This window comes from Parasteatoda tepidariorum, chromosome 4 (genome assembly GCF_982258835.1).
Source record: "Parasteatoda tepidariorum strain Cologne lab strain chromosome 4, Ptep-v5.0, whole genome shotgun sequence".
Lineage (NCBI taxonomy): Eukaryota > Metazoa > Arthropoda > Arachnida > Araneae > Theridiidae > Parasteatoda > Parasteatoda tepidariorum.
The window spans coordinates 25,535,635-25,552,367 of NC_141758.1; the positions used below are offsets into that span (position 1 = coordinate 25,535,635).

At 29.7% G+C, this 16,733-nt stretch overlaps 1 protein-coding gene and 1 non-coding gene across 2 annotated transcripts in view; one reads left to right on the top strand and one right to left on the bottom strand.

Annotated features, from left to right (window-relative positions):
- LOC107449653 (uncharacterized) overlaps positions 1-16,733 on the top strand; it is a 226,518-nt gene that overhangs the window by 137,169 nt on the left and 72,616 nt on the right. The window lies entirely within an intron of this gene.
- Positions 3,321-3,407, bottom strand: TRNASTOP-UCA (transfer RNA opal suppressor (anticodon UCA)). The gene has a single exon. It is a non-coding gene; the product is annotated as a tRNA-Sec (tRNA).

Genomic DNA, 16,733 nt, shown 5'->3' on the forward strand with positions numbered 1-16,733 from the left:
ATTTCCGACAAACAGATAATGCAAATTTTTTTATACAACAAACCAACTGAACATCACCCAATTAGCTACAAAAATGATTGAAAGTATCCTCCAAATGTTTTGAAAAATGCGAACTGCGTCGAAAAATGAAGAAAAATGGTAGCTAATTTTTTGTAAATTTTTTAGATGACTGTCTTTAACAAAGACCATGCATGAAAAATTATAATTTATATTTCAGTATATTTGTGGTTACCACTACACGTTATTTTGGTTATTATAGTGGTTATCACTACATATACAGCTTATTCTATACAATCGTCATAAGGTTGTAAAAGAAACTTAATAAATTATTTTTTCTCCTAAATTTGACTAATCAAAATCGAATTGTATTAGAACCTGAGGGATTCTTTCCAAAAATAGATAAAGAATAATGACTTCATTACCTCAATTTGCGATATTGGGTGCAATACCCTTTCCTCAATGTTTTACATCTTTTTCATATTTGAATAGAAATCATAGGTTGAATAAACTTACTTAGCTGGGATAAAACACCAAATCGATTTGCTTATTCTATTGATAAAAGACGCGATTCTTGGAAATAAGCTTCTATTTGGGTCATTGATGTTGCCATTAATGATGTGCATCACAATACAATGACAGATACGTCATCAAAAGAGACGTTAGCTCGACACTTAATCTACTTCCAATCAGTGAATAGAAGAGGAATCTCACTGTTGCATCGACTATTCGAATCTTTGCAAGAAATTTTATTTCATGATTTGAAGTCTTAATAATTATGAACAGATTTAGTTAACTCTTGTTTGAACTAAATAAAAATAGCAATTGTCTTTTTTTTTTCTTTTTTTTTTGCCAATGGACATTTAAAACTAAATTCGAGTTTGCATTTTTTACAGAAAAGATAAAGATAAATATTAAAAATGAAACTAAAAATTTAGTTTTTTTAATGTTTTACACATTTGTGCCAGAAGCTTCTATTTAAAAGGATGATTACTTTTTTTCAAAAAAAGGAAGAGAAAAAATACAAGAGTTTTATTATAAGGACTTTTTTAGATGCAAGTTAGTTCAATATACCATAATCAGGGCCTGTGCTAAAGATTCCAAATTATCAGTCAATTAATTAGCCTAATATCAAAAGTATTCTCCAATTTTCGAAAGTCTTCGCCAAGTGCAAATCTTAACGATTTTTAATGATTAATTTTTTTCCCATAGAAAAATATTTTACGGTAGTTTGTTTCAGGCTTATGTCAATTGCATTCAATTCTCATTGGTTATGCGGCTCATCTGCTTCTTATATAAAAAAAAAAATACTGATTTGTTTAGAAAAATTCATTTTAACGCAATTTTGAAGATCGGGTGAAATGTATATTTTTCTTTTCATGGGAAAAAATCATTCGCCAAAACTCGATTTCATTCCACAAATTTATAATTCTTACGCATTTGGTGAGGTGGGGAATGCTTAGCGCGAACCCTGCATAATGTGTTAATAATATGAATATTTGTATTCCGATCTTCAGTCAAAGGACAATGTTTTTTCAATAGAAAAAAGTAACTATTTGACTTACACAAATATGAACTTTTTAATCACTTCAGACTTTTGCAAAGCACAACCCGGAAATAGTTTAGCGGTAGCTAAATTTTGAAAAAATATGCCTACTTTGCAGCATTTGTATCTGCTAAAGATATTTTCAGTTCCTTTATCTCGGTATAACCTCTTAACCTCTTTGAAACTGAAAACATCCACACTGTTTTTTTATAGGTAGTCCGATCAGACCATTATGAAGGTAAACAAGTTTACAAAAGAGCCCTTTAATAGAAAATCTAGTAAAAATAAGAAAGTGGTAGCAAATATATGTCTAAAAATTTGTTTAATTTATGAATATGATTAGTTTGTCTTATTTGCCTGTCTACCACTACAGATTCAATTCTCAAATATATAAGCTAAATTCCTCTCAGTCACTTTTAAAATAGAATTTGGTTTCATGCTCTCAAACTGTTCACTTTTAAATAGTCTGCGCAGACTACTTATATAAAACCGTGTGGAGGCTTTCTGATGTAGGAGGTGATGTATATGCATTCTCATGTTATTATTATAGTCGGATATTAGTTATCATCAAAAAACTTTTTGTTGCCTATGTAATCAAATATTTTCTATAAATGAATGGTGTCCTCAAATCGTGCATTTTTTCTATGTAGCTATTCTGATTTGCTCTCAAATCATGGTTTACCAATCTGATCTCATGTATGACAGAAATAGTTGCATACCTGCCAACTTCTAATCCTTTCAAGAATGATTTTCTTCAGTGGTATTAAAACGTAATTTGAATTACAATTTTAAACAGAAACATACGTTGCATTTTGAACAAGTATATGCTGACTTTCACAACAGTATTATATATCAATATATGTGCGTAATTTTTTTAAAAATAATGGTGGATGAAAAAAATTATAACTTAAGTTTATAAATGCCATTAACATTTAGAAAGCATACATTTTACTACCTCTTTAAATACAGAAATAAAATTTTCGCCAAATGCGTAAAAGTTGGCAGGTATGTAGTTGGCTGCGTATTAAAAAATGCCGTAAATGAAGGTTTCTTTCGATAGCTTAACAAGTAATTTCTAAAATAGATCGGTCATTAAGTTAAACCATCAGTGTTTCCCAAACTTATGACTTTTGTGTACCCTTTCTAAATTTTTCGTAACGCTGCGTACCACTAGTAAAAAAAATGATTGTATTTTTTAAAAAATATGTTTATTTTTCTTTTTTGGTACAAAGTATTGTTAATAAGTTTATTTGCATCAAGGAGAAGGATGGTACTGTTTTTGCTGTGATAAAAAAAAATTGCACAAAATTAAAAATCACAACTGGCTGTTGACACCACTAATTTTCACCACACCACACAAAGTTGACTTTCGTTCAACTTTGCAAAAAATAGCCAATAGAAAAATACGTAATAGTAAATTTTCATGGCTAGCTTTGTTATTAAATAAAATTTTTTGAAATTTTCGTTTGTTGCAAGATATTTCGCATAAGAACGAGTACCCCCACTAAACTGTTCCCGTACCCCTGGGGGTAAGCGTACCACACTTTGGGAAACATTGTGTTAAACTATATTGCACGATGATGACGTGTAAAATTATCTTTTTTTTAATATATATTCGATAAACTCGAGTTATGATTCCGCCAAAAGGATGTCGATATCAGTCAGGGTTTCGTTCTCGAAACAAATCGGGAACCGCTGACCTAGAAAATAGAAGAAAGCGTTTATACCGTATTTTTCGAACTTCATGTTTTATGTAACTTGTATTACAGTAAAAGAACGCCCAGAAGGTGGAATTGAACCACTCTGACTCTCGCCAGCTACGGGTTTGAAGCCCGCACATCGAACCATCGATGGTCATCTGGGCAGAATAAGTAGTTAGAACTTTCACTTTATGTAGTATAACATGAGTGTATTTTGGATAAACTGGTAGTTATAATAAGTGTTTATATTTTTTTTTCCTTTCATATTCCTTATCTTAAGTGAGGTGCATACTTTCAAAGTGCAAAACATTTTTGTTTCCACTAATTCCGACAATATAGAATATTGTATTTGAAATATAAGTAATCTAGCTATTAGCAATTTCCGCATTAAAAATTGAAAACATTAACAAAAAGAAAAAAAATTATATTAGATTATATTCCTTGATTTTAAATTACTTTGAATAATTTTTTCAATCATTCTCTCATACGCTCATTAAAAAACTCTAGGAACCTCTTTAACCCTTCTACGGAACGCTGGGGTTCCGCGGACCACCAATTGGGAACCACTGATGTAGACATTAAAAACCTTCTATACCTTTCAATTGAAACAGTTTTTTATTTCCGTCATTACAGAAAGAATTTTGATTGTTACAGTCGTCCGTCAAAGAATTATATACAGAATGTTTAAAAAGTAATTATAAATCATCCATAAAAAAATAACAGTTTTTAATAATTATTTATTATATTATGTTATTATATTTTATTATTATATGTCATTTTTTATTAAAAAATAGTCAAAACAATTTAAAATTGTAAGGTATGCAAATTATTTCATAATTTTAAAAAAATTTAATTTCTAATGGCAAAAAAAAAATGCAAAATTTCAATAAAATTCGATTTTTTACGAACTACACAACCAATTTCGTTCGAATGTTTTATTTCGCTACTTAAAATAACAATCATTTAAATGATGTAAAAATTTGTGTGGCTTTCGATACAAAATATTTTTGACTATTATTAAATAGACTATTAATATAAAATTAATAATTACTAAAATATTTTTTTTCCTTTAATTATCTTGGAATAAGTGGAATTCAATTCTCTTAATAATATCTCGAGATATGGCAAAATACGCAAAAAGTAAATTTGACATTAAGTTCAAACTTTGAACCACTCTTTTGACCAAACTATTTGAACCATATTTCTCAGTTTACCATATTGGCCAATTGGACCATATTGAGAAATTTGCCTTCGCGGAGGTCTGTTTGATGGAACTAACCCGCATTGCGTTACATGGAGAGGTTATCGACCACGAGAACTTCCCTCGGTTAGCCTGATGGCAAAGGAACTCTAACCCATGATCCGTCTACCACTGATGATATTTTACGTCAGCACTGTGGTCGGTGCAAGACAGACATCGTTAGGATTTGTATCGCTGAGATCCGAACCTAGTTCACTTATTGGAAGGTGAATGGCTCTATCCCCTGAGCCACCAAGGTTCTGCTCTAACTAACTAGCATATCTAATGTCACTCCCTTGATGCATTAAGATGGAATTCTAGTACATGAAAATCTGATGATTAGGTTAAAAGTTATTCAGGGAATTTCGTTTATTTATTTATTTTTTTAGCACTGCACAGAAAATATCTCAAATGTCAACATTTACAACCACTTAGTTCTTTCTGTAATACTAAGAGCTTCACTCTCTGCTTGCTACCACTTGAGGACCCAACCACTCATCTATAATAATTTTTGATTCTTCGTAATAAAGATTTGTAAATAAAAACTAAACATTTAACGAACCCAAATTGTATTATTCTATAGCTTCAGGTTTGGTTCTGCAGATCTTGTTTGCATTTAATTTGGGATAATAATACTTTTTTGTTGTTGTTAATTTACGTCGCACTAGAGCTGCACAATGGGCTATTGGCGACGGTCTGGGAAACATCCCGAAGGATGATCCGGAGACATGCCATCACAATTTTGATCCTCTGCGGAGGGGATAGCACCCCCGCTTCGGTAGCCCAATGACCTGCGCGCGAAGTCGAGCACTTTACGTTAGCACAGTTTAACGAGGACCAATATCGCACACCCTTGGTCCCTGCGCAGACTGATCCAAGTGGTCACCCACCCGCGCACTGACCGTAGCCAGTGATGCTTGACTTCGGTTATCTGATGGGAACCGTGTCTTAACGATCAGTCCACTGCGAGACTGGATACTACTACTAATAATAATAATAAAAACTTCATTTTCTTCGCTTAACATTGCAATCAAATCCCTAAACTTTTTTTTCTTAATTTCTTTTAACTTTTGGTTGCTATAAACACTCGTTAACTATTTTAGCAAAGAGCAAACTAGCAAGGATATAATTTTACAATCACACCGGAACTATTTTACTATTTTTATTATTTGTTAGGAATTTTAAATGTTCCGTAATAATACATTATAGTTTTGTTACTTTATAATATAAATAATCAAATATAGTTTGTTAAATATCCCCATTATTAGTCTAAAGTTCTAAATTTCGATATGATTGTTATTTTTAATTTTACTTTATCCATTTTAATAAAAATATATGTACTTGAAAGGGCAGAATAGTTCAATATAAACAGTAAAATATTTAAGAAAAATAATTGAAAATAACTCTAAAAATATTTATTAAATATCTCGAAATTTAAATACTGTTATAGATTTTTAAAAAAAGTAAATTTGGTTTATAAAATTAAGCTTCATAATAATATCATTTTTCATGTTAGCTAAATTTTTAATAAATTTAAAATATTTTCACTAGTTAGGAATTCAACTTCAATTCTTTGACAAATCTAAACAATTAAGTTAATTAAGGTGAGATTATTTTTATTTCGATGTAAAAATGTGTTTGATAACTAGAAACTATGAAGCAATCGTCTAGATTTCGTGATCTTACTGATTCATATGAGTAGGAGACTGAAACATATAATCATATTATTTTAATCCCGATTTCGGCCAAAGTTGCGTAAACGCACCATGTCAATAAAAAAAATTTTATTACCACGGTGACGTATATTTTTCACTAACTTTATTTATCTGCTATTATCAAAGCTTTTGAAGACATCTTCAAAATATCAGTGATTCAATTACAGTAAACACTTTCGTTTGAAAAATTATTAAATAACGCTAGTTTTCAATTTGGTTGATTTTTATTCACCACTACATCTAAGCAATTCGTAAGCTTATAAGATCCACCACTAAATTCATTAAAGTCATGCTAAACCTTTTATAAAACTAGCGAAATATGTCTAATATTTTCAAATTTAGTTTGAAGTTATTTACCGATTGGCCATACGAGCAAGTCGTGTAAAATTAGCGTGGCATTCAACGTGTTAATCATTGCATCACCTCGTTCATCAAAAAGCCTCCACACGGTCTATTATAAGTAGTGAACCAGTTGTGCGCATGAACCCAAAACCTTTTATAAAAGTAATTGAGAGAAATTCATCATATATATTTGAGAATTGAATCTGTAGTGGTTGACAAGTGAATAAGGAAAACCAATAATATTCGTAAATTTTTAGTGATATATATGCTACCACTTTCTTATTTTAACTAGATTTTGTATTAAGTGACTCGTTCGGCAAGTGGAAATCCTTCACAGTGGTCTGATCGGACTACCTATAAAAAACCGAGTGGAGGCTTTCAGTTATAGTAGGCGTTGATCATAGTCTTGTAGACTTTCTGTATTCTTGACTGAATATTTCAGCTCGTGAGAACCATGAATAAAACGCTTTGAATTTGAAAACGAGTTATATAGTTATTATTTTTGTTTATATATGGAGCCAGTAGCCGAGCGAAGATGTTGTTGAAAACGAGTGGCATTTATAATTCGGGGTCTCCGAACCGTCAGCGTTAAATAACAGTCTTCATTGGGCGTTGTTGCATGTTCTACACCCTTGCCCTGATCTTCGGTCTGCATTTCCAGTCTCCAAAAAATCGGTTCCAGTTCCTGGAAATCACCTTTTGTGAAAATCCAATGACTTCTGCACTTGTGCCCCGTCTAACCGGCCAACAACTCTCCAAACTTCTGATTCGATTCTCAGAGAATCTCAAATCAAAGTCACTGCCGCTGAAGCGTCATCTTTGACGTCAAACTCAATATTTGTATACTGCGAAGTTTAAAAATAAGAAAGAAGGCATTTATGACTCTCTTCTTCCATTTTATGCACACAAAAAATTGCGTACACCGTTATTTTATAACAAGACTTACAATATCCTTTAATTGTTTTGAGCAGTGTATATATTTAATTAATATATCTAAATATATGCTATTAATGTATATTATTAAATAATATATTAAGCTAGGTTATTACAGGACAACCTGCGTATTTCAAGCCCATTTTAAAGAAAATTAAGTGTGATGAATGTCCATAAAACAAACTCATTAACCCAACAAATAACAATTTTATTAATTACTCATTGACTTAATGAACTCATTAACTCGTATCATAGCTTTTCAAATTTAAGATGCTGTTAATAAATATTACGATGTTAACAGGAAAGAAATACTAAACAGTAAGTGTCTACAAACTTCAACTAAAAACTATAAATAAAATACTACTGTAAGTATTTGAATTTTATGAAATCTAGGAAATTTTTAAAAATATGCTTATTTTCGACAACAAAAAAGGAAAAAGGAATGTGAGTAATGCTATAGTAAGATACTAAACACCTTTTATCTGAAAAAAAAAATCTTAAAAATTACAAAGATATTTAAATTTTCGGTTAAAAAAGCATTTACGTAAACATAAGTTTAGAATTATCATTTTGCTTACATTTGTGAGCAAGAAAAGCGAGAGGGAAGATCCAATTCTACAAAATATACTTAGGTAATCTTTAAACGACGCCGAAACCATTATCGAAAAGTTAAAAATGGAATGGATACGTTTCAATGCTTTTTGCTTTACAGAATGAATTTTTAACAAACTCGCACCATTTTATTTTCTTTATTTTAATTTTATTAAATTCCCTCGATTATATATATATTAGAAAAATGACAAGTGTTAATATAAAAAATATCAAAGTTTAATTTTTACGCACTCCCAGTTTATTAACTGAAATGCTTTTTATAAATGATTCAAAATATCACTGCTGAAACTTATGAAATTTACTTAATGCGTCACTAGCGTCACTTATTTCTAAGTATTCACTAGCTGAAAATTATGCTGGTGAATGTTATGAATGAAAAGAAGTATGATCCAAATACAGTCGAACCCCGCTATAGTGAACGAAATCATACCTGCCAACTCTTCCGGATTTTCCGGAAGATTTTATTTTCATATTTAAAGTGGTAGTAAATATATACTATTTTTTCTTTTATAAATTTAATTTTTAAATGATTTTGATCACCACTATTCTTACAAAAATTAAGCACATATATTAATATGCGTTACCATCATGGTTGTCAACTTAAGTTTTCTCAAATACAACGTATTTGTTTGCTTAAAATTGAAGTTTTAATTCCATTTTAATACCACTGGGAAAAAATACAATGGAAAGGATTAAAAGTTGGCAGGTAAGCGAAATGTTCGGTCCCGTGCCTTGCTATACACGGATAATGTTATTTTCTGTGGATATAGTGAACCAAAAAAAGTGAGGAAGTTGGATATAATGAACTATTTCTGCCTTCGACTAATTTTTTTTTTGAAATTTCTACTTCAAAATAAATACATATACCGATTTTCAAAACCTTCTATAGAGGGTAATGTAGCGATAAGCATTTTTTCTTGTTTGCTTCTTTTACCTCACTTTCCTATCCCTAAGCAAATCAAGCAGACGATGCACCTGTAAGGTGTCAGTGGGATCAATATGCATTTTCTGTCAGAGGGAATGAGTAATTATTCATTATTGGTCAAAGGGTTGGACACTAATATGTGTTGATAAGGCCCTCATTTCAGCTCCTTTTTGCTCTCAGTTCAGTTAAAAAAATCCTGCAAACAAGTGTCTCAAATTTAACTATGGCGAGCAGTAAGCCATATCTGCCAACTTTTAATCCCCTCCTTACGATTTTTTCCAGTGGTATTAAAATAGAACTAATAGTTAAATTTTAACAAAAAAATACGTTGTATTTGAATAAACTTAAGCTGACAGCCATGTTCTAGACTAGATATATACTTGTTCAAAGTGCCTGCCCGCGAAGCGCGCATCTGACTTTTTCATCGCTTAATGTGTGCCCTTGGGCGACTAAGACTTTTGGCTTTGGTGATGACAGCCATGTTAGTAACACGTATCAATATACATGCTTAATTTTTTTAAGAATAGTGGTGATCAAGATCATTTAAAATTGAGTTTATAAAAGAAAAAATTAGTATATATTTACTACCACCCTAAATATAAAAATTAAATTTTACGCTAAATGCGTAAAAGTTGGCAATTATGAGTAAGCGTAAAACGTTCTCCATTGATGATAAAATGGGCATAATCTGAAAAATTGAAAATGGATGCAATCAAGCTGTTATTTGCAGGGTATAAACTATCCAAATCTGCAGTTTGGCAAAAAAAAAGTTGAGAAAAACAGATCACAAGGATGTTAAAGAAGCATTACTGAAGTGGTTCACCAATCGAAGAAGCCGCAATCTTCCAGTACCTGGACAAATGTTGCTAAACGATTTTATGAGCCTACTTTTTTGTGCTCGAATGGCAAGTTAGACAGGTTTAAAAAGCGGAATAACAGAAATTTAGGAAAAATTATCTGAGAGTCGGGAAGTGTTTCCATGTCTGATGTTGAGGATTGCTCATCAGCTAAAGATTACTAATTTTATTTTGTACGCAAGATGAAGAGTAAAGAAAAATAATACATTTTTTGCTACTACATAATATTTTTCAGTCATTTATTTGAATGATGTGTAATAAAAAGGAGGAGTTTGGGAACCATTAGTTAAATTGCCTGCGTAACGGATGTAGTGAACTCCCGGATATAGTGAACCGAAATTTCGGTCCCTTGAAGGTTCACTATAGCGGGGTTTGACTGTAGTAAGTTGTTGGTTCTCGGGGTAATTTTTTTTTTAATCACTAAAATAAATATGAGAAACCCTAATGTCTCATTAAAAATTTTTAATCTTGTGTAAACTGATCAGCACTCTAATAGCTGAAGCATAGTATCTGAAAGAGCTTTCGAAAACCCGACTCTTTACTTTTCCAATTATTTAAAAAATATATTTCTATTGGGGGATTTCTGTTCTCAGAACAATAAATTGGAAATGGAATGATAGAGCACTTGTTTTGAAATATTATTTCAGCATAGTAATTTACAATTTGTTTTTTCTTCTCAGGGCGTTAGTCACCTTTATCACGACGGGGGAGAACTGGTTGCTTAATTTTTTTTTCTATATATTTTTCTTTATGATGTGAAGACATTTCTCATTATATATATATATATATATATATATATATATATATATATATATATATATATATATATATATATATATATATATATAAATTTCTCTTACACGGTGATAAAAAAAAGCCTCATTACAACTCCCCGAATGGCAACGCTAGAAAATCGACCAATGATTGCCACTAAAAATGTCACATGCCGAATCTAGCTAAGATGGCTCAACATATAGCGCTTTTAAAAACGGAAACTGAAATAACCAGGGAGAGCATAAGCTAGGCAGAAGTCTTTGTCGATCGATCTCTATTTTAGTATTTTGTCGAAAGCGCTTTTTTTCACGAATTTATATATTACGAATTTGTTTGACAGTTTTTGATTTATATCACCAATTTATTTATTTTACTAGAATTTATTTGCTTATGCAGGTTTTTCCATTGCAATTCACTTATTTCAATTCTTAATAGACTTAATTATAGCCAAAATTTTAACCTTTTTAAAGAGATATCAATTTTAGAAATTTCATCTTAAGATTTTATACTATAGCACATTTCTAATAGATTTAACGAATTACATGTCATTTATTTGAATTCAAATTTATTTTAAGGACTCAGTATTTACTGAAAAGATGTATTTTTTTTTAAAAAAAAAGTTGTTATATGGATTTGAATGATTGTTTTGAATTCTTATAATTTTCTGCATTTTCAATGTACCTAAGTTAGTAGCGAGCGAAGTGAGCTTGGTTTGCGAAGCAAACCACATAAGATTGCGTAGCAATTTTTGGGGGTTGGCGAGCGTTAGTGAGCAGGGGGCGTAGCCCACTAGTATATATATATTAGACCTTATATTTTGATTTTTCAGAGGTTATCAACCTAGTTTAATCCTCTCCGATGCAGTGTAACTAGTCCGGTAATATTAATTAATTCAACGAATGTTGTAAACCAATATATAAACTTATTTGCTTTTTAATGCTTATCAACCACTATTCTTGAACATCTATCGACTTAAGAACGTTACCTTTAATGTACTGCTAAGTTGCCAAAAGGTACAGCCGTTATAATTTTCTAGTTCATCTTATAAGATCGAATAATAGATATATATACTCTTAACCTCTCCGAAATAAGCGAGTCATATATCATACCTGCCAACTTTTAATCCCTTCCATTATTATTTTTCCCAGTGGTATTAAAATAGAATGAAAACTTCAGTTTTAAGCAAACAAATACGTTGTATTTGAAAAAACTTAAGTTGACAACCATGATCTAGATCATGTAATTTGGCAAGGTACTTGCCCGCGCAAGCGGGCACTAGACCTCTGATCTGTGTTATGCCCTAGGGCGACTGAAACTAATGGCATTGGAAGACAACCATGACAGTAACGCATATTAATATATGTGCTTAATTTTTGTAAGAATAGTGGTGATCAAAATCATTTAAAAATTAAGATTATGAAAGAAAAAATAGTATATAATTACTACCACTTTAAATATGAAAATAAAATCTTCCGGAAAATCCGGAAGAGTTGGCAGGTATGATATACGCATTCTCAGGGTAAAAAAGATAAAACTGGTAGCCAAACTATTTTTATAATAGTTTATTTCATTAATTCACCACCGATTAGTTCGAATTAAAATTTTTATAATTGCACTTTTGACACACTCGGATTGGATGACATTTAAAGTGAGAGCAAAAATAAATCTGTCAAATTAGCTATGCCCATACTTAAGCTACCGCTTCTTAATTTTTTACTGTCCTGATTCTGATTCCGCACGACTACATTTATGACTCGTCCGTCCCAAAAAGGTTCATATTGCGAAGTTTAAAAATGAGAAAAAAGGCATTTGTGTCTCTCTTCTTCTATTTTATGCAAAAAAAATTGCTTATACTGTTAGTTTATACTGTTAAGACTTACAGAATCCTTTAATTGTTTTGCTCAGTGTATATATTTAATTAATATATATAAATATATGCTATTAATATATATTATTAAATAATATATTAAGCTAGGTCATTATAGGACAACCTGCATATTTCAAGCCCATTTTAAAGAAAATTAAGTGCGATGAATGTCCATAAAACAAACTCATTAACCCAACAAATTACAATTTCATTAATTACTAATTGACTTAATGAACTCATTAACTCTTATCATAGCTTTTCAAATATAGGATGCTGTTAATAAATATTACGATGTTAACAGGGAAGAATTGCTAAACAGTAAGTGTCTACAAACTTGAACTGAAAACTAAAAACTTAAAAAGCAATGAAAATACATTTGAATTTTATGAAATCTAGGAAATTTTCAAAAATATGTCCATTTTCGACAACAAAGCAGGAAAAATGAATGTGAGTAATGCTTTTGTGAGATACTAAACTTCTTTTATCTAAACTTTTTTTTTAAATTTTGGTTTAAAAAAACATTTACGTAAGAATTATCATTTTGCTTACGTTTGTGACCAAGAAGCGCGATAGGGAAGATCCAATTCTACAAAATATACTTAGGTAATCTTAAAACGACGCCGAAACCATTATCGAAAAGTTAAAAATGGAATAGTTACGTTTCAATGCTTTTTGCTTTACAGAATGAATTTTTAAGAAACTCGTACTATTTTATTTTCTTTATTTTAATTTTATTAAATTTCCTCGATTATATATATATATACATATATGATCTTTATTAATCTAAACTTTTAAAAGAATTCATCAAGTACATCTTAAATTAGAAAAATGACAAGTGTTAATATAAGAAATATCAAAGTTTAATTTTTACACGCTACCAGTTTATGAACTAAAATGTTTTTTATAAGTAATTCAAATTTTCAGTAATTGAACACAATAGTAAATATTTCATATTATATTTCTACAAATTCACTAGCTGAAAATTATGTTGGTGAATGAGATGAATGAAAATAAGTATTATTTAACTGTAAAGTTGTTTGCTGTCGGGCTAATTTTTTACTATTAAAATAAATATAGAAACCCCTGATGTCTCATTTAAAACTTATAATCTTGAATAAGCTGACTCTTATAACTGAGGCAAAGTATCTGAAAGAGCTTTTGAAAACACACCTCTTTACTTTTCCAATTATTTTTAAAAAAATATTTCTGTTCCCGGAACAATAAATTGGAAATGGAAAGATAGAGAACAAGTTTTGAAATATTATATCAGTATAGAAATTTACTACTTCTTTTTTCTCAGGATGTTAGTCACCCTTATCCTGAAGAGAGGAAAACTGGTAGCTTAATTATTTGATTTTATTTTTAATATTTTTTCTTTATGATATAAAGACATTTGTATTTAGAGATATATCTTAGACTTTATATTTTGATTTTAAATTATGCATTCGCAATATTTTTTCAAAACTAAAGCATTAATCACATCAGAGGTTATCAACTTAGTTTTATCCTCCCCGATGCAGTGTAGCTAGTCCGGTAATACTAATTCAACGAATGTTATAAACCATTAGATATGGAAACTTAATTGCTTTTAAATGTTAAGCAACCACTATTCTTTGGACATCTGGAAGCTTAAGAATGTTATCTCACTTTTAATATACGGCTAAGTTGCCAAAAGGAAAAGCCGTTGAAAAATAATTTTCTTAATAGTAGCATGTAATTTCTTTTGAATTTAAAAGTTTCAAAACAAACTTTTTAACGTACCAGGACAAACTTTTAGTTAAAAAATATTTATATAAGATCGAAGTCATATATGTATTCTAAGGGTAAAAAGAATAAAACTGGTAGGCAAACTATTTTTATAGTAGATTGCAATAGTAGATTCATTTAATTCAGTGGTTTCCAACTGGCTGCCAGCGAAGCCTTTTTTGTTACCTGTGAACCAAAATATATTAGTTGTCAAATTTTGGTGGACCATTTTCGTAAATAATCTATCTGGGTTTTAAATACTTTTAAGTGTTATATCTTAATTTGATATATGTTGCACATTAATTGTTTAATACATAGGTGCACACATTAAAGTTATTGTAGCCAGAATTTTTTAATATGCTTTTAAAAATCTACTTCTTATTTTAATTTATAATTCAATACTACTATTTTGTATAACTTGACAAAAATCTGACAGTAATATTTAATGTTCCTTAAAACATAAAAGAGTCCTATATAAAATTTTGACAAAGTTGCGGCCCACAAATTTGACTGGTGTTTTTAATTGCGGCCCCCGGCCTCATGTAAGTTGGAAACCCCTGATTTAATTAATACTACTTCATTCGAATTAAAATTTGTATAGCTACATTTTTGATACATTGATCTTTCAAATTCATTTATCACTTTGTAAAATCTTTTTCAACTACCGCACAAATTGGCAGGTATGGTATTGTCTACACTTCCGTGCAATTGAAAAAACAGCGTAAGGGCTACACGATTGATTCTGAGAAAAGTGGCGTAACAACTATTTTCCTTCTATTGCTAATGCTGAAATAGAATTTTAAAAAACTGATCAAAAAAATTTATTTTTGAAAAAAAAAAACACTTTTTTCAGTATGTTGCTTACCATATAAAGGTGTCAAATGTATAAAAGTCTCAGTTTTGAATTTTTTGTCGCTTACGTTGATTTTTCAATTGCACTGCAGTACAGGGCCACCAACTCTGTGCGCTTTTTGCAAAATGTATTCTAGTGGTACCAGAGTATTTTTAATGATTTATTTTTAATTCATGTATTGTATTATTTTTAATTTAATGATTCATTAGAACTCATCATCCACACCATTATATATAAATGATTTCACCTTTTCGAGACGGATGAGTCATATATGCATTCTTAGGGTGACGATAATCAGGGTAAAAAAAAGGATAAAACTGGTAGCCAAACTATTTTTATAGCAGTTTATTTCTAGTCGGGATAATAATAGTTTGCTTTATTTAATTTCCCAAGACTTAGTTCAAATTAAAAATTATGGGAATTCTTTATTTTAATTTTATTAAATTTCTTAGATTATATATATATATATATATATATATATATATATATATATATATATATATATATATATATATATATATATATATATATATATATATATATATATATATATATATATATATATGATCTTTATTAATCTAAACTTTTAAAAGAATTCATCAAGTATATCCTAAATTAGAAAAATGACAAGTGTTAATATAAGAAATATCAGAGTTTAATTTTTATACACTACCAATATATTAATTAAAATGTTTCTTTTAAAATAATTCAAATTTTCTTAATTGTAAAATTGAAATCGATCATTCAAATCCATATTTTGTAAGTATTTACTAGCTGAAAATTATGCTGGTGAATGTGATGAATGAAAGGAAATATTCTTACTAATAAGTTGTTAGCTGTCAGGCTAATTTTTTACCATTAAAAAAAATATTTAAACCCCTGATGTCTCAATAAAAACTTTTAATCTTGAATAAGCTGATCAGCACTCATAACTGAGGCAAAGTATCTGATAGACCTTTCGAAAACTTACCTCTTTACTTTTCCAATTATTTTTTAAAAAATATTTCTGTTCTCTGAACAATAAAGTGGAAACGGAAAGATAGAGCACATGTTTTGAAATATTATATCTGTATAGAAATTTACTACTTTTTTTTTCTCAGGGCGTTAGTCACCTTTATCCGGAAGGGAGGAAAACTTGTAGCTTAATTATTTATTTATTTTTATATATTTTTCTTTATGATGTAAAGGCATTTGTATTTACAGATATATCTTAGACCTTATATTTTGATTTCAAATTATGCATTCGCAATATTTTTTCAAAAGTAAAGCATTACTCACATTAGAGGTTATCAACTTAATTTAATCCTCTCCGATGCAGTGTAACTAGTTCGGTAATACTAACTATACATACCTGCCAACTTTTAATCCCTTCCATTATCATTTTTCCCAGTGGTATTAAAATGGAATTAAAACTTCAATTTTAAGCAAACAAATACGTTGTATTTGAGAAAACTTAAAATGACAACCATGATAGTAACGCATATTAATATATGTGCTTAATTTTTGTAAGAATAGTGGTGATCAAAATCATTTAAAAATTAAGTTTATAAAAGAAAAAATGGTATATATTTACTACCACTTTAAATATGAAAATAAAATCTTCCGGAAAATCCGGAAGAGTTGGCA